Here is a 27,179-nt window from a genome sequence, read left to right on the forward strand (position 1 = left end):
TGTCATAAAAACTTGACTGAAGTCGTTCAAGTAAACTCAAAAAGCAAATTCTTGCGTTGCACCCCAAAAACAGATCGATTCGTTAGTTTTAAATTCTACCGACGCCACTGGTCGTTTGGCTGCTGGAATGAATTCGGCTGCTGAAAAGTGGCTGCCAAGTTCACGCCGGTACCAAGTGCTTATATATGATAACTGTGAACAGATAATTACACAATTGGCAGCCACCGAGGGGACCACCAAGTCTAAGGATTTAATACCGTTAGATTTGTTCAACATGCCAAAATTTTTAAATTGATAAATGTTGTTATTCAAATGAGACCAAAGAAAAAAATCTAACGGTTTTAATTCGGAGACCTTGGTAGCCACCGAATATTTTAATTATCTGAATTCACAATTGGTTGATGTGCCGTGTGAAACTGAAACTTTTGATGATTTTTATAGTTAAATGAAAAATTATATACATATCTTGTTATATCGGGTGTCCCAAGGTAAGTGGCCTATTAGATTATTATGGAAGCTATTGATGGTAAAGATTTCAAATTTTGTGGATAGATATTTGGCCAGTTAAGGTACATTTTTAAAATAATTTCACATTTCCAGTGTTGCCGGATGTACGACAATTTGGCAACAACTTTGTTATTTTGAATGGGACATCCGGTATTTCTATTTTTTTTATGATACTCCATAAAATATTAAATCTATTCACTCTTACTTTTCCATCCCTATCTTCAACGGTTTTTGAGTTATTAATTATTTTTCGAAATTTTAGATCAAATTGGCGTTTTACGAATATGACTCTAGTTCGCTCAATATTTGAGATTTAAGTCAGAAATTTTGCAAGTCGTTAGATATTGATCTGATCTGTGTCACTGCTTTTGAATTATGGTTGTCAATAATACAGGACGGACCAAAAAAAATCATCATTTACCAAGTTACAAAATAGTAAAAAAGTCTGTGTAAGTGAATAGAAGAATTGTAGAATGTGTTGTACTGATTCCAAAAATTGAAAAATATACTAGGTGTCTAATTTGAAAAAATAAACTTTTTTACAATTTTGTAACTTGGCAAATGATGATTTTTTTTGGTCCGTCCTGTATTATTGACAACCATAATTCAAAAGCAGTGACACAGATCAGATCAATATCTAACGACTTGCAAAATTTCTGACTTAAATCTCAAATATTGAGCGAACTAGAGTCATTTTCGTAATACGCCAATTTGATCTAAAATTTCGAAAAATAATTAATAACTCAAAAACTGTTGAAGATAGGGATGGAAAAGTAAGAGTGAATAGATTTAATATTTTATGGAGTATCATAAAAAAAATAGAAATACCGGATGTCCCATTCAAAATAACAAAGTTGTTGCCAAATTGTCGTACATCCGGCAACACTGGAAATGTGAAATTATTTTAAAAATGTACCTTAACTGGCCAAATATCTATCCACAAAATTTGAAATCTTTACCATCAATAGTTTCCATAATAATCTAATAGGCCACTCACCTTGGGACACCCGATATATTTTTGAGAAGGGGAAAAAGCAATTTCATTTGTTATAGAAATTTGTATGGTTCACATTTAAAAATAAACAAATGTTGGTATTAAAACTTAAAAACTAATTGCAATAAGAAACAAATAATTACACTAATGGATTCTACTGAAGAATGTAGAATGTTTTTGTTTCATGTTTATAGGAGCAGTAATAAAGAAGTTATGAGAAATCTTCATTTCACGCCATTTTCCAATTTCCTCTTAGAGCTTGAAAACAGTAGAATTGATGAGGTTGTGGTTATCACCAAATTAATTCTCTCAAAAATCTAGCCCGCAAATGTGCCATTTATTTTTGTCTACCTCGAAGTGATTCTGAGATCTTCTCACTTGACAACGAATTTGGGACACCTCGATACAGCAGCTTTAAAAAACGGACAGAAGACAAACTAGAACTATTGAAAACTGAATTCAATATTGCAATTTCAAATATCGATTCACAATCTGGTGGTCAATATCGGAGAAGGAATCCAATGATCTTTGAAATACTCTTTATTTCATGAATCCAAGCTTTCGCGGCTTAGTCTTCCTCAAGGATCGAAAGTTGAGTTAATCCCCAAGAAACTGTTACATACAAAAATTCTTTTCACCTCTAATAAAGAGGCTACAAATATCCACTTTTCTAGTGTCTAAAAAACTTGCCAACTTCGTCTATCTACTCAACTACAATTAACTCGAGAATTAACTACTCTCAATCAACAAAATCTTATCAATATTCTAATTGGCATCTCAAAATCCAAATTCAAATATGCTTCCCCGTATAAAAAAATATTCATCTGTAGACGGTCCAGAGCTTTTCTCGAAAAATATGTGAGTTATTCCCATGAAATTTGGCACAATTATCAGTTATGATCCCGTTTTAATTCTCCAGACTTGTGATTACGATCTATAATTTTTGAAGGCAAAAATCAAGAACTCTTGAAAAACTCATATTTACTGAAAGTGACTTTACAACATGAAATTTCAAACCTATAATGGTATCCTTGACAGACTGAAATATTTGTCACTGCAAGGCTCTATCTCGATTTTTCAGTATTCCCCTTTGAAATTAACTTTGATGTTATCACGACTACAGGTTCGAATCTGAAGAGAAGGTTTCTTTGATTTCACAATTTGCTTCTTATTGCTAAATCCAAGAAACAATTGTATAAAGTTAGCATTGGAGGAATATCGAAGAATCGAACGATATTGAAGGTTCTTTTCTTCGGAAATAATGAATCAATCAAAATGATAATTATACCTACAAGAGTTCTTAACGCTAAAATTAGCTGTCGACCAATTCTGCTCTCGTTAAAACTTGAAAGAATGTAATTAAGAGAATAAGCGTTACGGCAAGTAGGTATATATTAATTAATCACACTAAAAGCGAATTAACTAGCAACCCTATTCATAGATTACGTTGAAAGCTGTAGATGGCAGACTGGTACATAACCTAACCCTCTGTTTCAGTTATACAAAAAACCGAGGCAAGCTTTTAAAGAAAAAAGAATTGAATTAATACGCCGGCGTTTTCTTTGTAAGTATTATCATAAGGGCATATAATTTTCCCGATAAAAATCGAAAAAAAAAACATTGGTAATTATATTTGAACAAAAAGTGCCGGTGGCAACAAAAATCAGAGTCGAAGACGAGAACTTTTAGACCTCCACGAATGCTTCTTGTTAAGAAATATTACTTTACATTGTGCTTTTTCGATTTTTTCACAGGAAAAATTAAATGCCTAAATGGTATTTAACAAAACCATTTGTTATCAAAGGTATTGTAATTTTTCTTGGAAAAAGCTGTCAAGTTTTGCCATGGGTAGACCTGAAAAAACTGCTGACAGTTGCTGTCATACAGTTTTCCCGTTTAGAAATAGTATATTGTGCAACAAGTGGGGAAAGTCCAACTTTTCTCGAGAGTGTGGAAGTTTGTGGCACGAGCCTGAAAGGCGAGTGCCGCAAACATACGAGCGAGAAAAGGACTTTCTCACATGTTGCACACTATACTTTTCCTGCAACTGCACAAATTTCAATAATTCAAGTAATGGACTTGATTCAAATCAAAATGACCTTCGTTGACAGTATGTGCTAATTTATTGCGTTTCCATAGAAACGACTCAAAAGCCCAATTTCATTGATCTACCAAGGGAGGTGTGGGCAAAGTGCCGTGGGGAATAATATTTCCCACAGTATGCGCAATACATAGTTTTGCAATTGAGTAAACTATGCAGAAAACGCTACTTTTCATAGCAGTTGTAGGAAAACAATTGTAATTCATAATTGATGTGATTTGTGGAAATCAAGACGAGAAAAATAGTCCGGGGTGATTTTATATTGCTATATCTAAATACAAATTTTCATCTCGATCGAATCAGCATTATTGAAATTAAACAAGTTTGAAACCATTTACGGCTCAAAATTCGGAAATAACACACATCGTGACGAATCGGCTCTGGGAACAAGCGCTCAAAAATCGTTACACATGCAAAAAATCGCTACATGAATTCGCTCTTACAATCCTAGGAATTCGCAATATAGCAAACGTGAAATTGACGTAAGACATTCCATATATTATGCAGGCCCAGGCCTTAACATGTCAACGACCAAAGTCCGTCAACATATGATGAATAGACAATTGGTCACTTATCCAGTGGTCTTTTTACTCTTTTTCTCCGAAGCAGAAATATGATAGAGTTTATTGCTGATGTCATTACTGCGCCATATTCGATTCAAAGAGTGCATTGTTCAGGGTTTATTTACATAACAATGTACGCCAACAATTCAGCTTCATGACTCATTTTGTTTATTCTATCCTAGACATCAAAGGCATTTCCGTTATGGTAGGTGTACGTGAAATTGTTGGAGCTGTGAAAAGTGGGATGAAATACGCAGTGGTTGCGGGCTCGTTGGGAAATGGTTTTCCATCGATTATTGGAAAACTTTCACGGGGTACGTAGAAAAATGTATTTCTCTATTTCAGTATCGTAATGAGTTCATTACAGTTCTAAAAACAGTGCTGTAATGAGCTCATTACAGCATCGTTTTCAGATATATTTTTCGTTTTGTGGTTGTCTATGCTGACTTCCAATCCTATCAAATTTCAACAAACGTCAATAATTGTCAATATAATATAATTTGGGGATATAGTGAAATGATTTACTACATTATTCGCAAATTCTCTTAATTCTGGTAGTGTTGAATCGATTTCGTTAGACATAATTCACGAATTCAATGCGTAATTGTAAATTATATCTAAATTCGAAACATACGATTCATATTCAAATTCCGTAATCTGTCAATTTTCGTAACAGTCACGCCAACTGCCAAGATACAATACAAAAGTCACTAGGATATATAATCTGAATTCTTCATTGAATTTCGACAATATTTCGCAAAACTTGACTGAAATAGAGAAAATATCGTCTAATACTCGTTGCAGAAGGCAATTCCAACACTCATGCGTTCCAAAACTCGCTCCTTCGTCGCTCGTTTTCGAATCTCGCATTCCTGTTGGAATAGAAGCCCATTCTGCAACTTGTTTTAGAATATACTATTCTCTACTTCAGAATCGCAATGAGTTCATTACAGTGCTAAAAACCGTGCTGTAATGAACTTATTACAGCATTATTTTCAGTTATATTTTTCGTTTTGTGGTTGTCTATAATAACTTCCGATCCTATCAAATTTCAACAAACGTCAATTGTCAATAAAATATAATTTGGATATAGTGAAATGATTTGCAACTTAATTCGCAATTTCTCTTAATTCTGGTGGTGTTAAATCGATTTCGTCAGACATAATTCATGAATTCAATGCAAAATTATAAATTAATCCGAAATTCGAAACGTACGATTCAAATTCAAATTCTGTAATCTGTCAATTTTCGTAACAGTCACACCAACTACCAAGATACAATAGATAAGTCACTAGGATTTAGGTATAATCTGAATTTTTCATTGAATTTCGATAATATTTCACGATATTTGACTGAAATAAAAAAAATATCGTCTAATACTCGTTGCAGAAGACAATTCCATCACTCATGCGTTCGATTTCGCATTCGTGTTGGAATAGGAGTCCATTCTGCAACTCGTTTTAGAATATACTATTTTGAGCGATCTTTCTATAGGGTATTCCAATAGGAATTATACAATTCGAAATGGTTATGATTCAATCATACCGGCTCCCACAACGTTCAGAAATTGTTGAATTGTTTTATTAAAATCAGTGCTCAATGGTGAATACTGAAAGAAATTGAAGAAGAATTCTTGAACGACATTTTCGGTCAATCGACTCACTCTTTGTCCTATTGTAGACAAATTTGAATCTCGAATGTCGCGGTTGAGAAGGGTTTGTACCACGTGGCATTCTCGTGATCTGCTTAAATTTAACTACTCCTCTCTCGTTAGCGTTTTTCAGATCCCTCCACTTTCTGAGATGAGTGATGCAATTGCAATAAACGTTCCTCTGATTTACTGTCCTTTTCTACCACATGCAAGAATTCAAAATATGTTTGTAGGTCTTCATTTCCATTTTTAAAAGAACCGTTTTTTCAGTCTTTAACAATACTTTTTGTATTATATCTTCATGTGAAAATTCATAAAAATTAAATGATTGTTCGGAAAAATATTCAACTATGTAGTGACAAAGAGGACAGGGGAAATAAAAATCCTTAATGTTCGGAAAGTTATATCATAGAAATATTTATTCTTCTATAAAAAATTCATATAATTAGGTATTTTTTTCCATTTAAAAAAAAATTAATAAATGAGGACTTTCTGCCTGGGCCGGCGCTAGGGGTGAAACAGTGAAGCGACTGTTTCAGGCGCCTCTTTTCGATGGGCGGCAATTTAGCCCAGTTTGTGGCCACCCTTTCATATTTCTGAAGGAATATAGTCTTGATTCTCAAAAACAACATGAGTTTGGTCCACTTTGCTTTGCTTTGCGTTTATCAACATTTCCTGCAATTCGATTCTGAAATTGAAAATAGTTTCTGATAAATTCTAAATGTTTTCAGCGGAACATATGTTTTCAATCACATTTAGCTTTAGGAGCTTTGCATGCCTTACCGCCCTTTGTATCTTGTGGTGTGATAGGTAATCTTTCATCGATCGTATGTGATCAATTGTGAATGTGAGAATCAAAAAATATATTACTTAAGCATTGTTCATCGCCGTCGAAGAAATCCAGGAATTTATTGTAGGTAAAAATGTCCGAAAAAAAAGACATCCAGTGAAAACCACTTTAGAAAGGAAACGATTAGCAAAATAACTAGGGAAATCAAAAGTGGCGAATTATCATCGAGGCAGGTGATGTTTTTTTTGGGGTTGGGGGGGTGGTGTTTATTGATACTTCTTCAGAATAGGCGCCAAAAAATACATTGCTTCAGGCGCCAAACTTGCTGCGCCGGCCCTGCTTTCCGCAATGACTTCCTTTTAAAATTAATAATAGTGAAAACCTCATATAAATCGATGGTCCATTTTTTTCTCGATTCAAATGAATCAATTTCTACCCAAATACTGATAATTAATCATATCAAAGTGATATTTCTGCTACAGTGAATACCTATTTCACTAAACCTCATATTACACTAGGTTTTTTGCGTGTCTATTTCACGTCTATTTTCATGTCTATTTCTGGGCTGATTTCTGACAGATGTCTGGCACGATTACACTATGATTTCACGCTTGTTTCAGGGCTATTTCAAGAGCTGCAAAAAAGTTATTTTTAAGGTTATGTTTATGTTTTATTCATATAAATATTGAGAGATTGATATTATCATTTTTTATATATCATACAAGCATGAAAACATTAAGCGACATTATAAAAAGCATTAAATATGGATACTGTTTGACGTTGAAGACCAGCATGACGGTGGAAGAGAAAAGGTTTTCGGGGATGCAGCATTGGAGGCATTACTTGATCAAAGCCCCTGTCAAACACAATAAGAATTGGCAGGATCATTGGGAGTGGCGCAAAATGCCATTTCAAAACGCCTAAAAGTCATGGAAATGACAGAAACAAGGAAATTGGGTGCCATACGAGTTGAAGCCGAGAGATGTTGAACGTCGTTTGTTTGCTTGCAAGGCAGAGGTATCTACATTGCATTTTGATTGGAGACGAAAAATGAGTTCATTACGATAATCCCAAGCACATAAAATCATGGGGATATCCCGGCCATGCTTCTACGTCGGCGGCCAAATCGAATATTCACGGTTCCAAGGTTATACTCGCTATTTGGTGTGACCAGCTCGGCGTAGGTATTATGAATTGTTAAAACCGACTGAAACAATCACAGGCGATCCTTATCGAACGCAGTTAATGCTTTTGAGCCAATCATTGAAAGAAAAACGACCGCAATACAACAGGAGTCATTATAAAGGGATTTTACAGCATGGCTATGCTCGACCCCATGTTGCGAAAGTGATCAAGACATACGTCTTGGAAACGTTGAAATGAGAAGTCCTACCTCACCCGCCGTATTCTCCAGACGTTGCTCCCTCGGACTATCGCTTGTTTCGATCAATGGCACACGGCCTAGTTGAGCAGAACTTCCGGTCTTATGAAGAAGTAAAAAATTGGATCGATTCGTGGATCGCTTCAAGAGATGACTAGCTTTTTCAACACGGAATTCGTACGCTGCCCGAAAGATGGAAAAAAGTAGTGGACAGCGATGGACAATACTTTGAATCATGAAAGTTAAACCAGTTTTCTACAATAAACCCCCGAATTTCAGCAAAAACGACAAAAGCAAAGTTGTACGCCTATGTAAAAAGAACTTAATATTTCGATAATAACTGTAGATCCTACGAGGATGGAAGAGAATAATTCTCATTACATATTTTCGAATACTGTATGGGCGTGTGAACAGATAGCTCAAGTCTACTCCCAGTATCTCCAAACTCAAATATTGTCGGTGTGATGCCACCCATATATCATGCTGCTCTCTTGATTCAATACTAATTACAAAACAATAAAACAGTTCAATTATAACGTCGTCTTATCTAATCTATTGTGCCAAAGCGAAGCAATAAACGACTCCAACAAATTATACCCAATGTAAAAAGCATTAGAGCAATAAATTTATTATGATCCACGAGCACAATAAAATATTTCGTTTTTATTGAACGAAAAATGATCAACATATGCCTCACTTATATGACATATACCTAACCATTAATTCAATCACATTACAACTGAGACAAAATCAAGACGGATCTATTTTATAAGCATTCAACTAGAAGCGAATTGTGTTGGGCAAACTCTGTTTTCCATTAAAGCTATTTATAACACTCTTATCAGCGAAAATTCGACACCTTATTGCTTTATTTGTTCCTCAGAAATTTTTGGAATCTTTCGAGACCACTAGATAATGCAACAGCGATAAGTTTCACAACTTCACTTTGCTGTAGTGTTCGTAAAACTTCGAGAGTTTCTTGTGGAAGATAACATGAAAGAGGCGTTTGTTCGGTGAATAAAGCGCACAGTTCACTAATAAAAATAGAATTGATACATATATGATAAAAAATTATCGGAGCTATTTTCGATTTTTATATAATTTGTTTGTTTTGGTTTTTATGGATATAACTATCTGACAAATAATTAGGATGTGAAATTAACAGTATTCAGGACAGTATTACCTACTATGAGAGAGTGGTTGTCTGCTTTTCTCGCCTACATGCAATCCTCGGTAAAATCCAACAATTAAAGCTAATTCCATTAGAGAATTAGTTCTCCTCTCAACAACACCGTTATGTGTCTTTACGTCAGCAGTCTTGATTTCATGGTCAAAGCGATGTTTGATGTTGAAGATTAATGGTTGAAATGGGCTGAATATACCTTTTTCTACGCCCATACTCAATCAACCTATTGACAGCATTGTTTTTATATAGGAAGTGTCACTTTCTCGAATTTATGTAGGAAACAAGAAACATTAGGAAAATTGATGCGTTTTGTTATACCTTACGTAGGTAATTCAAAATTATAATATTTATTTTATTTTATTCATTTTTATTTAATATATACAATGTTCTACAGGTTTAAACCCATCTATAGAACAAGAAATATATGAAAAATAAAGTATACACTAATATTACATATTCTGAGAAAAAAAACGATAACAAAAATGCTCAGTCAGTCAGAATAATGTGATCTTATATTTAAAATGGAACAATTAAAAATATCCAAGTGAGAACTTATAGTATTACAGGCATCACACAAACTATAAAGAGGTGAATACTTCAATGTATTCGTTCGAGGTGTGGGCATATAAAATGTATTTCTAACTCTAGAGACTGGTCTTGGAATAGCAAAATTTAGTTATCTCAGGAAAGTTTGAAAATCAGTTTGAAATTAAATTTGGCATAACACATTCAAAATGAAATGTGTCCAAAGAAGAAAATTTTGGAAATTCTGATCTTAAGTATTCCTTTAGAATACCTACCTGGCAATACTTTATGGAACAATATGTATTCAATGTTGTCGATTCATTGCAATCAGTGTTCAGGGTCGGTAGTACTTTTTTCAACGTTCCTCTGACCTGAATATCATCAGGATCTTTAGTTACGCATCATAGCATATAGCGACAAGCGACCCTCAGAGTTATACAGTTTTTCGTCCAAGACAAACAATAACATGGTTTTGAAATAATCTGTAATGATAATCCAAAAATGGAAAAATGATTTTGAAATACAATTTCATTTTTTTCTCATCCATTTTTTATTGAGTATCATTTCTGGAGTACTTATGTGAGTTAACTTATAATGATTCCCTTATGTATGGAAAATTGTAGGTTAATACTATTGTATCCAAGTCTTACCTACTAGTTTGGCATTCCTGCCACTTAAATCGAAAGTTATTTATTTTATGGGGAAAACTTCTCAAAGTGGTTAAATATGGAGGTTGTTAATGATTCTGAGCAGAGTTTTAAGCTATTTAAGTGCAATAAACGTGAATTTTTGCGTCGATATGTGACAATGAATGAAACATGGATCCATCACTCCGGAGTCCAATCGACAGTCAGCTGAGTGGACTGCACACGATGAACCGAATCCAAAGCGAGGAAAAACTCAACAGTCAGCAGGCAAGGTTATGGCATGAGTATTCTGGGATGCGCAAGGTATAATATTCATTGATTACCTCCAAAAGGGCCAGACCATCAACAGCGATTATTATATAGCGTTATTGGATCGTTTAAAGGATGAAATCGTTAAAAATGTTACAACATTTAATTCTTTGAGAAAAAAAAGCGCTGTTTCATCAAAACAATGCGCCGTGTCACAAATCAATGGAAACAATGGCAAAATTGCCTGAATTTGACTTCAAATTGCTTCTGCATCCACTGTATACGCCAAATCTGTCCCCAGCAACTTTTTCCTGTTCTCAAACCTCAAAGGAATGCTCGCTGAAAAAAAATTTTGCGCCAATGAAGAAGTAATCGCGGAAACTGAGGCCTATTTTGAAGCGAAAGACAAATCATACTACAAAAATGATATCGAAAAGTTGGAAGATCGCTATAATCGCTGTATCGCCCTCGAAGGCAACTATGTTGAATAATAAAATCGAATTTTGCCAAAAAAATGTGTTTTACTACGGTAGACCGGGGACTTTTCAATTGGGCTTTTACAGTGATCTAGTAGTTACATTGCTGCCTAGACAGGAAAAGTAATGCTTGATTGATAGGTGTCTGCAAATTCAATATATCCTGTAAATCGGAGAAAAAAATTATATGTTCAACTCGGCAGCAAAGTAGATTGAATTCCAAGCCGCGGCAGTTAATCTACAAGTAGAGCTGCCTAGTAAAACAAATCGCTGGCTTGGTACAAGACTATCCCAAGTCCAATTCTTGTTGAAATTGAGATATTCGGGGAAAACAATCGCAAGACAATGTTTTTCACAGAAAAATAATTCTACGTCCGTCAAGCGCAAAAAATTCAAACTATCCTAACTTTAGCACAATATTTTCTACTTTAGTGAAAATATCCTATGTCCGTATTTAGGACTTAGCATTGCATGCATTTGAAAAATTTTCGAATATATGGAAATAACCAAAATAAAAGGACTATGAACCTTTGATGGCGTTTATCTAGATTTCTTGCGAAAACGACTCAGGATAGTTTTGCACTAAGCCAGCGAAATAACCATTCCACATAAATAACCCACCAGACAAATTCAAATACCCAACTACCACTTCAATAATCCCCAATTACACCATGAAATAACACTTCATAACAATCCCCCAAACGCATTGGCCCAAATGTTCCGATTCGTAGAAACGAATCAAACGCAATTAGGGCACAATCGACTGAAACTTCCCTCCTTCCGGGGAGCCTGTCACTCCATCAATAACTTTCTCGGAAGAACAAAGGGAAGATGTAAAGTAGGGTCTGGGAGCCGTCCCTCCTGACGCGCCCAAACTAGCAGGCCTTGAGCGGGTCGATGCAGAGCCTACTGCGACGTAGTCGAGAGAGCGCCGAGGCCAACTTGGACCCGACCGAAATGCTGTCTCCTCGTTCGACCGGCCAGTTCTGCTAGGATGGCTTGGCTGGATGGAAACGTCGGAGGTATTTGCGACTCGTTAAGCGTCATACAACATTTAATTTTTGATGAAATCTTCAGTATTTTTTTTTAAACATAGATAAAAATAAATTTTTATCGAGTCAAAGTTGATTCGATTACGACAACAATTTTGAGTGATTCCAAAAGCTTTTTACTAGGTGATGAATGCTGCCCGTTCGTTCATGCGCCTATTGAAGGCCACCTATTGTATGTCTTATATTAGGAGTTCAGATGATACGATATTTCTGAAATTCATAGAAACTAATTTTCAATCTAGCCCGCTCTGTTAATACGGAAATATCTAGAAACAACTAGAAAATTTCGAATACACGCAGGTGTTCCACAAGGTAGTGTTCTCGGGCCGATACTATTTCTACTTCGAATCCGAAGTAGAAATAGTATCGGCCCGAGAACACTACCTTGTGGAACACCTGCGTGTATTCGAAATTTTCTAGTTGTTTCTAGATATTTCCGTATATTTCGTATAAAATATGAATGGATAGGACCATAATATCATCCACAAATTTATTGGTATCATTCGAAACCGGTAAATCTACCGGTTTCGAATGATACCAATAAATTTGTGGATGATATTATGGTCCTATCCATTCATATTTTATACGACAATCGGACAATATTCAAAGCCATCTAAACTTTCTAGAATAATGACTGATCCAATGGAAATTAAAAGTGAATGAAGCAAAATCTTCTCAGATTATATTCACCCTCAGAATATTATTCTTCTTCTTTCTTTGGTGACAACAAACATTGTATCTATAGGTACTACAAAAACAGTCGGTATACGTCTCGATCAGATGCTAACTAAAGGAAGCAGTAATTAATGAAGAAAAAGAAACAGATGAAAATAAAAATGAGGGATTTGCAATGGCTGCTTGGGAAAATCTAGACTATCGATTTGAAATAAACCTATTTTGACTATGAAATTGAACTTTGGGATTGTTCCTCAAAGTCAAATAATATTGTCATAATTCAAAGAAGTCAGTCAAAACCCTTTGACAGCTGGTCAGTGCTCCTTGATACGTTACAAAACATCCGCTTCACACAGATTCACACATCCCAACAGTTCAAAAGACAATGCTAAGAAGATTCAAAAGTCACCATAAAAAATTATAAATCTATTTCTCTAAACCATCTGATATAATCTTTGTTGACTCCAGTCAGTAACAGACTAAAGAAAATATGGCCAATAAAAATATTTAGTTTTTGTATATATTGTCACCACTTCACCCCATATTTTTATTTATATCTGATTGTTATGTAAAAATTGATCATAATCAATGAGTCGAAATTGTAATGTAAACATGAACATGCCCGTAATAAAAATTCGTATAAGATTTCGGCAATATAAAAATATTGCCCAACGTGTTTATAAAAGTTTTTCTCTATTACAGTATTGCAGAGTTTTCATTAAGGTACTAGAAACAGTGTTGTAAAGTTAAATTTTTCGTTTTATGATTGCCTACACTGACTTCCGATCCTATCAAATTTCAACACACGTCAATAATTGTCAGTATACTTAATATAATTTGGATAAAGCTCGGGATAAAGTAAAATGATTTGGAACATTATTCGCAATTTCGCTTAATTCTGGTGGTGTTAAATCGATTTCTTCAGACTTAATTCACGAATTGCATGCATAATTGTGAATAATTTCAAAATTCGAAACGTACGATTCAAATTCATATTCCGTAATCTGTAATTTTTTGTAACAGTCACACCAACTGCCAAGATGCAATACAAAGGTTATATATCCTAATATATAACCTGAAATTTCCATTGCATTTCCACAATATTTCACAAAACTTAACTGAAATAGAGAAAATATTGTCCAATACTCGGTGCAGAAGGCAATTCCAACACTCATGCGTTCGATTTCGTGTTGGGATGGGAGCCCATTCTGCAACTTATTTTAGAATATACTTCATACTTGAAAAAACTTTGATAACTGCCAATTTCTGTGTCTAACTATTTTTCTCACAGTCGTACCCTCAAAAAGAATGGTAATCTCTATCGTACGTTTTATGTTTTTGCACTACCTAGTTGCATTGCAGAAAGTAAGGAGAATTTATTGTTCAAAATTTGTCAAATTCGATCTTCAAAAATAAATGGAAATGCATTCTGCTATAGATAGGAAACAACACATTCTGTTTCAAAGATTACGAATTTTTTCAATTTTCAGATTGAATCAAGGAATTTCAAGGGTTTTGGCTTGCTAGTTTATTTGAGATGTCATCTTCGACGAACTGTTGGTTTTATTCAATTTATTGCTCGATTTATTTGAAAATTCATCTTATCATATAGAAAAGGTAGATTTAACTAGTTCTTGGCGCCAAGCCGCGAACTGTATCAATGAACAAACCAAATAGCTGATGCTAACATTATACTACTAGCAGTCTATATTTAGACACAAGTTCACCAAGGTCAGATCAAGATTCGACACAATCCGCAACTTCCAAATATTTTTATTCTTTTCTCGGTAGAGCCCTGATCTTTTCAACCGAGTTTCCGATTAGATAATCGATTAGAAAAACATTTTGCGAACAGCATATTTAATGCTTTCATTCCGATATATTTTGTGCAAGGTGTCTGAGAAGTGTGAGTTTGTATATTTAAAATCGCCTCAAGACTCTCATTTCTGAGATAAGTACAAGGCTCGGTACAAGGTGCTTTGAAAAACTTGGATAAATTTTAAACATCAGCTCTAACTTTTGAAACAGTAAATAAAATTTAATGATTTTTTGAAAGATTGGTGACATTGTTCACCAAAATTTCGATCGTTCGATCAACGCGTTGTTTTCAGTTGAAATTCTATGGTAAATGCAAAAATTAACTGAAATTGAACACAAGAATGGTTTCATTATTTCATTCACCACAATATTCCTTGAAACTCACTTATATACAAATAATTGTATTACCTATGTCGAGAAAATTTTCATGAATCAAAAGAAGTTTGTGCTAGCACACTCGTAGACATATACAACTGTATTCATTTCTTTTTGTGATCTTAAGTGTCTGCACTAAATTAAAACCGTTACAACAAAGTAGGTAAACGACTGCTTCCTCGAAAACAGTTTAATCTAAGCTTGAATGAGCACAATGTTAGTTTTAGGAGAAGTAAAACAAATTTATTTCAATGATAATCAAGAAATAATTTATATTTCAATTAAAATTTAGTAGAAATAGTTCGCATGACAATTATGCTCGAAGTTGAAAAAAAGAAAAGTTCGCTTGATTGTTGACAGGAGCAAAGAGCTTTGACAAAGATCGAAAATATCTTTAGAACAATATTTCCCTCGATATTTTCTATGTAGTTCTTCAACCATGTTCGAAGTGTCGGCATACTACCTTTTGTTGTCGATTGCGCAGAGTCTGAGCCCTCGCTTCGCTTGCACAGTATATTTCTCATAAAAAAAAATGTTTTGTCAATATACGACACTCCTTTATTTTTCAAACAACAACAAATATATCTGCATCTATCTGTATCTATCATCTTCTGAAGAGGTGGAAATGGTGTCTGTGGACTTAAGCAAGGCTTTTGATAGTGTCTGTCATGGAATACTCTTGGAAAAACTTGACTTTTATGGAGTACGAGGAATGACAAATCGGCTATTCTACTCTTATCTAACGGATAGATATCAATCAGTAAAGTGGAATAACTCTAGATCTAATCTGAAAAAAAATGAATGTGGTGTTCCCCAAGGATCTATACTGGGCCCAATACTTTACTTATTGTATACCAATGACCTTTTCCATAATATAACATCTAGGAAGAATTGCAGCTATGCCGATGATACGATTATTCTTAATAAATCAGAATCAAGAAGTAAACTCCATGAAATGACAAAAACTAGTGAAAAAGAAGCGGAGAGATGGTTTTCAGCGAATGGACTACTGATGAATGGCACTAAAACACAGAGGATAGTGTTCACTAGCAAAGAGCAAAGTGATTCGTCTATGGTGTATTTGGGTTTGGAGTTTCAACCTTCTTTGAGTTGGAATAAACATGTAGACAACCTCTGCAGAAAATTATCGACTTCAATATTCCTGATCAGAAGAATGAGACAAATAGCAGATACCAACATCGTTAAACTCACATATCACTCAAGTTTCCACAGTCTGATGACATATGGTATTATTCTGTGGGGACAGTCTGTGGAGTCCAAAAAAGTGCTTCTCAAACAGAAGAGTGCTATAAGAGCTATTTTCAATATGAAAACAACAGACTCTTGCAGAGAAATTTTTAAGAGGGAAGGGATACTCACCGCTACTTCGGTTTTCATACTCACATGCGTCAAATATGTTCACCAACATCAAGATAAGTTTCCTAAAAACTCTCACTTCCATAGCTATAATACACGAGAGAAACAACATTTTTCTATACCGCAAGCAAGAATAGGGAAGACACAGCAAGGTCCTAATTACACATGTCTCAAATTATATAACAAGCTCCCAAGTTATGTGAAAGAGTTAAACTTACCTGCCTTCACCAGGAAAGTGAAAAAGTTGCTTTTGGAAGAGACTATATACGAGTTGAACGAATTCTACGACTTTAATTTTTAAGTGTTTCAACTATTTATTATAATTTTATATATACTATAATTGTATTATACTATAGGTGTATGTTTTACAAACTTGACAAGCCATGTAATTCTTTGATGGCAAATATTTACACATGATGTATGTTTTACTAAATTTATATTTCTACATGTGTAAATAAATAATAATAATAATAATAATAATAATAACCTTCAATATCTGGATCTAGACTTGAATAATTATTCGAAATTTTGACACGCATCTTTTGAAGCTTGGTATTAAAGCAAAAAAAAAACACTGGACTTATTGGTATTTGATCGAATAATAATTTAAATTCGTTTGTTTGATTTCACTTCACGCATTTGTGAGTATTGACTAACGATAATGAATAAACGCAAATCTACGCATATAAATCACGTGTAGTGACGTGTATAACCTCGTGTATAAATCATTACCTTTAGTTCAAATATTCACAAGAAGTAATATCCTGATAACCTGAATATTTGCGACAAAACTCAAAGACGATGAATCAACTACTGTAACCAAAAACCCTAATATTTGTTTACCTCCGAAGATTAGAACACGCAATCAAAGTCGAATCTACTTATTTCAATTGGTCACGTAAATACGTCGCGTAGTTGTGAATTTTGCTAGTCTTGGCAACAGTTCAAAGGCTATTACAGGGGCTATTTTAGTTAATTGCGGAAAATAACAGGAAAAACATTCAGAGGGTGTGAAAAGAATCGTAGATGACATCGTTATTACGTTTGAGATCAATTTGGCTGATTGATAGTGATTAGCGACAAATTACCAAGATTTAGTATTCTGGTTGCCAAAAATAACATGGCATTCGAACAGCCTGAATGTAACTACATATTTCTCTATCAAGTTATACCCTCCCAAATGACATAAGAACTGTCAAAACCTAATACACAGTGTTGCCTTTATAACCATTCCAAATTGTATCATTTCTATTAGAATATCCTTTATTCAATCAAATCTGCCGTGGAAACGCTGACAAGTGTCATTGTGTCCGCTTATGACGCAACACCTAAGTAAACCTTCTCATTAGGGATTCATCAAGCAAAGTAGCTTGACATTTTAACCAACTAGGTACTCGACTTGAAAATCAAGCTCGTGAAAAATTACAAAGTTGAGCATGACTTGGTTTTAGATATTTATTGCTTGACTTGATATCAAGCTATTTGATATTACTTGAGCTTGATACACCAACTACTTGACTTGAAAATCAATCTCATATATGCACGCAGCGCACGGCATATATTTCTGCATTCTCGTGCGCGCTTGAACTAAATAAGATGATTCCTCGAACGCCGAGAGACTGAAGCATTCGCAAGTGTGACTTTATTAGTAGTTTTCCCACATTTCTATGAAGTCTATTGGTAGATTTTGATAGATTCAGTAAGATATTTCCAAACTTGTCCAAAATGGCCGAGGATTTTTTAGCAACGCCAGCATCTTCAGCTCCTGTTGAAAGACAATTTTCAGTTGCAAAAACCCGCGATATGTTTAGCGACAAAACTATAAGATTCCTCATATCTTAGATCCAAAAAGAAAATAATGAAATCAAACAAAGCCTGGAGGTTTCTCAATATTAGGAAACTTTATTCTTCTTATTATTTTTCATTTTGTTTCGATTTATAGTGATTTAATTTATGTTTTATTCCAAAAAAGTTGATATTTTCGATTTTTTATACGATAAGTTTAATAAATAAAAATGTTTTTGCAAGGTTCCTTCTCATTTCATCATTTTTTTGTTGATGTGACACTCGATGTGACACTTCACAGGAAATATGTTTATATGAACTTTTTTATCCGACACCAAAATTATTGAACTAAAATCTAGACCACCCTGTATATCGGCACCAAAGAAGAACATGTTGCATTCGTAATTTCATCTGAAATCGATCGCTTTACTATTTCTTGAAATTCGTTCTTCTTGCATCTTGGAATCTTTTAGATTTCAATATTTTGCAACTAATTTCGAATTTCTGATTGATCTGATGAGTAATTATTGAAAAAATAAAATTCAATATGCATGTTACTCCGGAGCCATTGAATGGATTTCGACCACGAAATTAAACAAAAAATTTCGACCCTGAGCATAAACCCTAAAAATATTTCAAGTCTCCAGCACATTCCATTCAAGAATCATCGTATACACGACGGCCATACATAATCGATTTTAACCTCGAATTCTTCATCGGTGAGTCGATCACCGAACCACTTAAAAAAACAGATATTTGGAAAATATCTACTGCTACCCTGGAACCAAGACACAAAAATACCATAAGCGTTACACTTACATAACTTATTTTGTTATCTATAGTTGGTACCTATACCAAATTAGTAACACTGGACAATAAAATTTTCTCTTCATTTTCAATTATACACTCGATAAAACACGACCATAAAATCATATCAACAACTTAAAAATATCGAATTAAACTGAAATACATAATATTCATATTCTTGAACATATCGAGGAAGTCCATTTCATACAACTCTTAACTGCTCTCCCGAGTGCTCTCCTTTTATTTTATAAAACTAATAGAATTAGAATAGAAGAAAAACGTTGGAATAACTGCGGTGAACAAATAGTATATTACAATTGCGAGGTCTCGTGTTGAAGAACCTCCGCAATATTCCTTTCAGCAATCGCAAATCTAAATGCTGAGAGAATGGTGGCAAGAGAGAGTTGATTGAACCCACAATCTTCGTCTCTGTACATAAAAGCTACATTATTCATAGGAGTAACAATCGGTAAAAAGTTCAATTCTATCAGTTGGATGGAGAACATACCTCAGTATCTGCAATTTGTTATTTAGAAGAAAATCAACTGGACTTCATTAGAGGTTTGGTCTTCAAGATACCGATGTATTAAAGTTTATATAATTGTATATCAATGTTGCGGTAGCTTCTTTATATTATTCTTTTGCAGCACTATACTATCTAGTTCTATTTTAACTGTTATAGAGTTCAGGAGAAAAAGGCGAGTTCTCTTTGGCTTTGGCATAGTTTCTTCTTCAGATTTTCTGCTGGAATTTTCTATGGTTCTGAAACCGCCATCTACACGTTATTTTGAATTAAGCTCATAATTGTTATTTTTTATTTTCTCACGAAATATCACCTAGGTCGAATCTCTTATCTTGGAAATATTGATTATTTTCTTTCAATAATCTTCTCGAATTCTCTTTCTGCTGATGCGATCAATATGAGATCGGATCTATTGTCTTGAAATGTAGGGTATTTTTAGCCCAATATTCTTCTTGAATTTTCTATGGTTCGGATGATATGATCAGCACTGAAACTTTAAATTGTTATGTGTTATATCGACACCCAAAAACTCAAGTCCATCGGAATTGTGGTAACGAAAATATTAGGTAATTCTTCTTCAATATTCTTAAGGAATTTCCTGGAGACCAGACCACAAAATCGACGTAAATACATGTCCCCGAGCATGTCCCCAACATGGTTAGATTACATTGTCGGATTGTGAAATATTTTCAAATCCACAATTTTACTATATCGTAATGAATGTATATTATTTTGAACTCGATATTGAATGAAATACATTTATTTGAGTGATTCTCGATTAAATGAGCAAATTTGAATATTTGGAATCCGATATTTTTCCTAATTGTCGAATTTATAATAAGCAGAATATTTATTATTTTCTGTATCTACGTACTGAAATCCAAGGTTTGGCAACTTTTGCTCTCCTAGTGTCATCGGTTGTTTCACGTCGTTTGGCGCGCTTGAAGTTTGCTTTCTGAATTTTTGATATATCGAGATATTTATTTAAATATATTTTGAGTAAATATGAAACGTTGATTCACTATGGGACATTCGAAGTGCGTTCTTTGTGGAGAAACTCGCGAATTGATTGAAATATCGTATCACTGATATGTTTTCATTTCCGCGCGCTTCATGTCAAATTTGATAGTTCATGTTGGGGACAAAATTTGCTTACTGAAAATGACATATGCTCCCTCTATCTATGTTTATTACTTTGAGAGAATAAAGAAACAAAGGCAGAAAGTCGGCAGTATTTCATCACTCGCTCATTCATAGGCCTAATTGCATCCTTGGCGACCACATAACTGTGTATGTGGTCTTCAAGGGAGAAATTGGGCAATCGCATCCAGGGTGACCACATAACTGCGTATGTGGTATCCACGGATGAAATTTGCTGCTAATTGACGAGCGCTCAATAACTCCTAACATCAAGTCAGTGCTTCCCTATTTATTTTTCAAATATCCTATCAGAGGACATGATTAACTTTTCCCCTCCTCTAATTTCGACGTAATGAAACATTTTCTTTGAAAATCACATCCGCAAAATCGCTTTCGGCACTTACATCAGTGTAGTAGGGGTCACAGCAACGTAATGGAATTTTTAATAACCGCCCACAACACAAAGTATCTACTGATGCGTGAACCGGTTGTGTTAGGTTAGGATTGCCAGAAACGGTCGATAACCAAATAACTGTGAGGGTAGGCCCGGCTAGAGCTGTCCCTAGAGGGGCGCTGCTTGTTTTACGCCCTTCCGTTGGATGTGGCAATATTACGCTCTGTGTCGAAAACCCTGTATGGAATTTTTTAATCTGGGGAAATTCATCGTGACCAAGTGTGTTGACGTGTTCATTCTTGCACCAATTGTATACCTATGTAGTTACCTATACATATATGTGGTGTCCAGGGGTGCAATTTGAGCCTGATTGAACGAGTGCTCAGAAACTACCGAGACTACTGACTTCACGTCAAGGCTCTCACCGAGGCTCTCACTATTTTGTTTTATATTTTTTCTTTAATTGTTTTTTTATTTTTATGACTAAATTTTGTATCAAGCTTGAAATTGCTGCTCAAATCTACACGCGAAATTTCGATTCGGTCGGATCTGTCGTCTCTAAAATACATATTACTTTTTTTCGATATCCTGCATGAATTTTCTATGGTTCCGATAAACCTATTAATCAAAATTTCACCCGAAGCTTGACGCAGATATTTTACATCGCGTTTTACATACATACTACACGCAAAATTTCAACGCGATTGGATTCGTAATCACAGAATTATTGAAAAAAACATTTATAAAATTCTTCTTGAATTTTTTATGGTTAGGCTTCAACCTCGGCTTTAACATGGATATTCTACATCGAGTTTTACATATATACGCAAAATCATCGGCAAAATCTAAACACGATTGTATTCATAATCATGAAATTATTGAGAAATACATTTCTTCTTGAATTTTTGATAGTTATATGCTTTAACATGGATATTTTACATCAAGTTTTACATATTTATGATTGATATGAATTTTTGATACATAGATTTGTGAAATTCTTCTTGAATTTCTGATGATTATGCTTTAAACTCGGCTTCAACATGGATATTTCCTCGGATATTTCACATTGAGTTTTACGTATATTACACGCAAAAACCTCAACACGATTGAATTCGTAATTATTTTGAAATCCGAGGGAAATTCATTTCTAAAACCCTTCTTAAAGTTTGGAAGGTTCTGATTAAGTCAGCGGTTCTCAAACTTTGGCTCTTCAGGCCCCCCTGTAGTAATTCGAAAATTTTTGCTCCCCCTATCATCAGACGTAGGAATTCAAATTACACAATTACACTTCATTTGAAAATAGACCTGTTGGAATATCACTGCAAGAAGAAGAACAACTGATAGATGTTTCATCAAGTACCTTACAAAAGTCGAACTTTGTTAATAAATCTTTAACAAACTTCTGGACTGAGCTTCGTGACCACTACTCTGTTATAAAACCAAAGTGCTTAGGATTTTCTTGCCTTTTCCAACATCTTGACTTTGTGAAATTGGATTTTCTGCACTTCCTACCTTGAAATCCAAATACAGAAATAATTTCAAATGAAAAATTAACACAGAATGGCCTTCTCTAACGTGGAACCAAATTTGGAGAAATTTTGCGCCTTAGAACAAGCTCATGTTAGCCATTAGCTCGGCCATTAGTTAGTCCCTAAAATATTTTTCTGTAAATCTCGTTTTAACATTTTACTCAGCATTTGATCTTTATCTTTTAATTTTCAATCTCTTGTGCTCCCCTCTTAAGGGCCGCGCACCACATTTTGAGAAAACTGGGTTAAGCTATGCTGATTGCTGGTTACGAAATTTTACATGAAACTTGAAATGTTTTTTTGAGATATAAACGCAAAATCTCAACCCGATCAAATATGTTATCACAAAATATTAAGTACTTCCGAGAATTCTTCTTTTCCAATATTATTCTTGAATTTTCTATGGTTCTAATGATCCTATTTAAAATTTGCACGGAATACGAAATATTGGGTGATGTTTTGTCTTATTTTTTCCAGCAATTATCACAATAGCTATCAATAATTTTCTAAGTCTATCTAACACAAAAAAAATGAGAAGATCTTTTCTTAACGATTATTATTACCTACAATTCAATGAAATTTCTTGATTTCGACCGATATTTCGCATTTTTAGCAATAGCACATAAGTATGTATGATGACACTTTTTTTTGTTTTGGTACCATAATGGACAAAAGTTCATTAAACATCAAATTTTTCAATAATAATAATTTACCAACGACGTAACTTCGTAATTAAACCAGATAACATAGATTGCTCTCTTTTTGTCCAAAAATAAATTGAGCAATTGTCAAAGGACCGGAATATATTAGTGGACATTTGGAAACGTCGAGAATTTCACGTTTCCTTTTTTTCAACGATTACGCACCCTTAATACAAAAAAGCTAAGCATTATATGAGACTATCTATCTCCCAAACTAGACACCCTTACAAAATTCCATCGAAATTGTATAAGATTTGTAGAAGTTCAGGCGGTTACAAGGATTTGCAAAAACACAAACCAACAGACAAACCGCAAGACAGACTCACAGGGAGACACGAAATTGAAGACCCACATTTTTTTTTCATCCGATAACTGATCGCAAAAGCTGGCCCTCTACCATCGACAGACCAGGAAGCAAAACTACAAATACAGTAGGTATCGCATTTGCATCACTTCCCTGCAAAAGTTTCAAACATTGTCCTTATCTCGTTGAGGCCCAACTAACATTCCTAGATCCAACGTCACGCTAAGTATTCCAAGCAAGGAAACAACAATAGAGACCTACTTAAAAATCTTGATTATATGGCTTATTTATGCAGATAAGAGCTAAACCGCCTGGTGTTACTGTTTTTAAATCTCGGACCCGCTAGAAGTCAACTAGTCAATAGTTTTTCCAAGAAGGATTATCTACCTGAGGCGTTCTGAGTTAAATTCTAGGTGATCCAGGTAGAGAGGTTGTGGCACCTAAACTCCGTCGGCCGGAATGCAATTCTAACAAGGTTCAATTTTCGGAAGCAGCTCAAAATGGTATTTCGTAACTTGACCTGACTTTGTTTCGTAACCTCAACGCAAATTGAGGAGTCTCCAGGGTATATACCTGTTTATAAATGATAGCATTCAGATAGCATATAATTTACTAATGTTTGATTGTTTGTTTTGGAACTAATTTAGTTTTTTGGGCAGTTTGATTTGGGACCATCTTGAGCTGGAATAGATTTCGCAATTTCTGGGGAGAATGAATCACTTCCTTGTTTGTTGTAAATATACCAAAGAATTTGAGTTTTTATCGCTAGTTTTTTTTTAAAGTCTGAATCCTTATAGTTTATAATTCGAAAAATACAACCAAAAATCGAATGACCAATAGAGAAAGGCATCGACTTTACCACGCGCTCCTTCAAATTTGGCGATTTTTGGACGAAACTCTGACTCTCCATAGTTTATTCTGTCTTCTGAATACAAAGTCTCTATTTCCTGCGCTGTGGTTTATCATGAAAACATAGAATGACGATATACTTTCAACATCGCATCATTTATCACTATTTTGGTAACAATTTTATTCAAAAGCCGTAAAAGCATTTGACAGCAATTAACGTTTGAAATGTAATCGATTGAATTTACGAATATTCTTCAGAAGATATTCTTCAGATCTGAAAACAATAGATTATTTTTTGCGCCTCAGAGCAACCTAGTTCAATTCTTAAATAACTTATTTTATTCTATGAACTTCACACATTATCACAAAATTTCAGAATGACGTTCGAAATTCTACAAAAAAACATAATCTACCAATGGAACAATCTTCACTATTTTACAACAGAATTTTAATTCGAAGATTGAGAAAACAGAATTTCATATGGGTATAACTCCTGAACCAACAAGCAGATTTTGCTCATTAACGTATTGAATCTAACCCTCGATCTAACCTAAAAAGCCTCAAGTCTCTAGCTCATTCCGTTCGAGAGTTAAATAGGAAATTTTGAATAATTTGTCTTCGAATTTTTCTCGAATTTTTCCTTCACTTTTAAATTTGTGCTAAGAAGAATTTTTGCTGTTTTCTCTACCTACCTGCAACCTGCCATCGGTTGTTTCATGAGAAATAATATTTTCTTCAATATTTTTTTGAACTTTCCTCTCGACTTTCCTTCACTCGAAATGTAAGAAGTGTCAAATAATCATAGGTCACTGAAATTATTCCACTCTATCTGACAAATTTGTAGATACATGTTGGCGATAATTTTCACTTAATGAAAATAAGGCATCTTTCATGTTTGAAATTCTGAAATTACCGAGAAAATTACAGACAATTGGGCAAAATCCGATGAAGTACTATTCAACATATTAGTGCCTAGTAGGTAAATACTTTGATAAATTATCATTGATTCGACCAAAAACTAAGGGCAATGCACAAAAATTTTACAGTACTCAAATAAATGAACCAAAATGAAGGTTGAAAATATGTCTTTCTTCATTCCTTATTGGGAAAAACTGTATATTTCACAGTTGCGTGAACAAATCTAGTAAGAATGTTCCATCCGAAAAGAATAATGAATATTTCTCATACCAGTTCGTTGGAGAACATGCGACTAGAAGTTCCGTAAATATAGCCGTTTTAAATTTCGTTATCCTGTTCATTTAAAAATTGCCGATTTGATCTAGACGAAAACGATGGTTCAGAATGACAATTTCAAGTCTCGTACCAAATTTCATGTTGATCATTCAACCCTCGGTTCAACCAGAACTATAGAAATTTCAAGAAAATTAGGTTTTGGAAAAAATAGCCTTATATTTCCATTACCACAGAAACAGAGTTGAGATTTTGGGTTTTGAAATGAAATAAAATAACGATTTGCTGACCACATACCTACTCGAAACCATAAAAAATTCAAGAAGAATATTGTAAAAGAAATACGAAATATTTCAATCCAATCGGATTGAGATTTTGCGTGTTCATAAAGATTTGCGATTTCATGCTTTGTACAAATTTTCATTTTGATTGCTTCATCAGTACCACCAAATATTTCAGTAACAACAGATCCGACCGAGTTGAATAACAATTCCAAGCTTCTTGCAAATTTTGTGTCAACATCGGTGTCAGAACCATAGAAAATTCAAGAACAATATCTTACAAAAATTAGGAAATTTTTGGTCCTCGTTTATTCTTGAGCGAAATGCACGTTGAAGACAACATAGATATCTAAAAACAGTTATGTGGTTTCCAAATAAGCGAATGCAAAAATTAGCTCTCGAAGCTCCTAACTTTACATCAATTTTTACTCATTTCATCTGAAAATTATGGTCTTCAAAAACTGGTTCTACAATTTTGATTTCATGATATTGAACAGTTCCTGATGAATGGAGAGTTTAATGAGTATGAAATATCAATGTCTTTCGAATTTACAGTATCATGATTATGTTTGAAGCAATCTTTTTTGCGCTTAGCGTCGTTTCGTTAATGACAAGTAACTTCTAGTTTTTGAACATGAGCAAATCTTTGAAAATTAATACAAATGAAAAATACCTAGACAAAAATATTATTAATTCTAACTTGAGTGTTTGGAACTATTTTTAGCACTCAGAAAGTAACTGACATACCTACCTAGGTAGGTATATCAAAAAGAGTAGGTAGCATGCGTAAAAACCGAGGTAAAAAAAAAACGGACGGAACTGAAAAGAGCTTTCAAATAGATATTCTTGTAATTCTTAGAAACGTCAAATGCAAAAATAACCGAAAAGGTTCATTATAGGAAAAAACATTCCAAAAAATCTTTGGTGATTATTTCTTTTACGAGATACCTACCTACTACTTTGGTATATTTATTATTATTTTTTTTTCGTCATTTATGATCAAGAACAGAGTGTAATAAAGATTTATTTCAGAAAATAGAGATGATAAAGTTCTTCAGTCTATTACAGACATGCATTCAATGTTATATATTTTCTGGAAAGATGCAACTTTTAACTTAATATTGGAATACTTTCAACCGCTTTCAAAACAAATATGATGAATTCAAAAAATACGTAGAGAATGTCATTTTGAACACATGAAATAAGTACCTTCCAAATAAGTATACAAAAAAATACTTATAAAAACGAATTACAATAAGTACGTAGGTATGTTAAAGTTCATGACACAAATATAAAAGTTTTAACAGA

At 34.1% G+C, this 27,179-nt stretch overlaps 1 protein-coding gene across 2 annotated transcripts in view; it reads right to left on the reverse strand.

Annotated features, from left to right (window-relative positions):
- LOC123682980 (protein winged eye) overlaps positions 1-27,179 on the reverse strand; it is a 186,377-nt gene that overhangs the window by 158,441 nt on the left and 757 nt on the right. The window lies entirely within an intron of this gene.

The sequence above is a fragment of the Harmonia axyridis genome, chromosome 6 (genome assembly GCF_914767665.1).
Source record: "Harmonia axyridis chromosome 6, icHarAxyr1.1, whole genome shotgun sequence".
Lineage (NCBI taxonomy): Eukaryota > Metazoa > Arthropoda > Insecta > Coleoptera > Coccinellidae > Harmonia > Harmonia axyridis.